Raw genomic sequence first — 1756 nt, 5'->3', positions numbered from 1 at the left:
CTGCCAGAAGCTGGGGCAGAGGCCCGGAACAGATCCTTCTTCGCAACCTCGGAGGGAAGCAACTCAGCCCACGCCTCGATTTGGACTTCTGGCCTCCAGCACCTCAAGGAACTCTAAGTTTCTCCTGGTTAGGCCACTCAGTCTGCGGGATTTTGTTAATGGCAGCCTGGGAAATGAGTACATCCCCTAACCCCTTCCCTGACAGGCAGCGTCTGTGTTACTGTCAGTCACTCTGCAAACAGGCAGCTCCGGTTCAGGAAACAAGGGCTGAGCAGCTGGCTGAGAGTTTTGAAGCCCTGGACTCTGCATGGTGGCCCTGCTTGGTGCAGTCAGAATGGTGAGGTCCTTCGTTTTGTGGGTGCAAAACGAGGCTAAGCAGCTGCTTTCCAGAGGGGCGATGGGGGCAGGTTCAAGAGACCATCTGCCCAAGAGGCCCAGTGGCAGCCTGGTACACAGGGCGTGCTAACAAACCAACTCTCACCCTCCCCTCTCTGGCTTTACATCGCAATCCACATTCTAGTTACAGCTCCTGAGGCAGTCCCCTGGGTCCCATCTGTGGTCCCACACCAGCCTGGGGGTGGCAGCGTTACTTGGTTGACTGTGGATTTGAACCATGTCTTCGGTGTGGTCATTTGTTCAAATGCTTTGCCTGGGAGCTCGTGTGGGCCTGGATCCAGAGGGAGGCATAAAGTCTGTCTGCAAAGCCTTGCCTCCCTTTGGGCAGCCCGTGGGTGGCCTGAGCCTGCTGGACTGCTAGAGCACACCCAGCCCTCTCTGCCTGGCTGACAACTCTCTCCAAGCTCCCCTTTTGCCTTCAGGATAAAGTCTGCAGCCTTCCTCGTAGGGCTCCACCTGCTCCTCACACCTTGGCCACAGGCCTCTTCCTTCTACCCCTACCCCACGCCAGCCCCCACGCCTTCTATGCGCTGACCTCAGCAGATACACTGCCCTGTCACTTCTCTCCTGGACACCCCAGTGCCTTTGTTTATGCCTGCCAGCGAGTCCAGCCCCTTTGTCCACCTAAAAACCCTGCCGATCCTGAGGCTCAGGTGGAACCCCCGCCAGTGAAGGGTCTGAGCATGGGAAGAACCAGAGGGGCACTCAGACGGAGGGGAAGGTGAGCGAAGCTGTCTGCACTGGAGTGTCCAGCTCTATCTCAGCTAAGGACAATGTGTCCAGAGCTGCCATCTGTCAATGGCCCTGGGTATAAGGCCCCACAAGAAACCCATGTGGAGAAGGAAGAGGTAACTGGGGTGGGAGGACCCAGTCATTTCTAAGCCTTGGGGCCAGAAATCCTGTCCTTGAGGTCAAGGACAGGGAGGGGGCTGGACTTAGTCCCCACTCTCAGTGGAAAAAGCCTCCCCACACCTCCGGCCTGGCAATTTCCAAGTCACTCTTCCAGTGTGGCTTGCAGCAGATAGCTAGTTGTCCCCCACTGTGTATTACTTCATTTGTATACAATTGTAGAATGATGGTCTGGTCACACGGCCAGCCAGCTAAGCTTCCCAGCCTCCATTCACCTAGGTGTGGTCACATGATTGAACTCTGGTCCATGGGATACAAGCAGAGGTGAAATGCACTTTCCATGCCATGTTGTCATGGAGAAGTAGCAAGCCGACCCCCTTCTTTTTTGGCCAGGGCATGGCAGGATTGGTGGAGGCCGGAGCAGCATCCTGGACCACAAGACAGGAACTGTGTGGTGGCGGAGAGGACAGAGTCACAAGCTGGAAGGAGTCTCAGCAGAGCTACCATATGA

This window comes from Mandrillus leucophaeus, unplaced genomic scaffold, assembly GCF_000951045.1.
Source record: "Mandrillus leucophaeus isolate KB7577 unplaced genomic scaffold, Mleu.le_1.0 Scaffold26, whole genome shotgun sequence".
NCBI classification, from domain to species: Eukaryota; Metazoa; Chordata; class Mammalia; order Primates; family Cercopithecidae; genus Mandrillus; species Mandrillus leucophaeus.
This window is presented reverse-complemented; position numbering follows the sequence as displayed.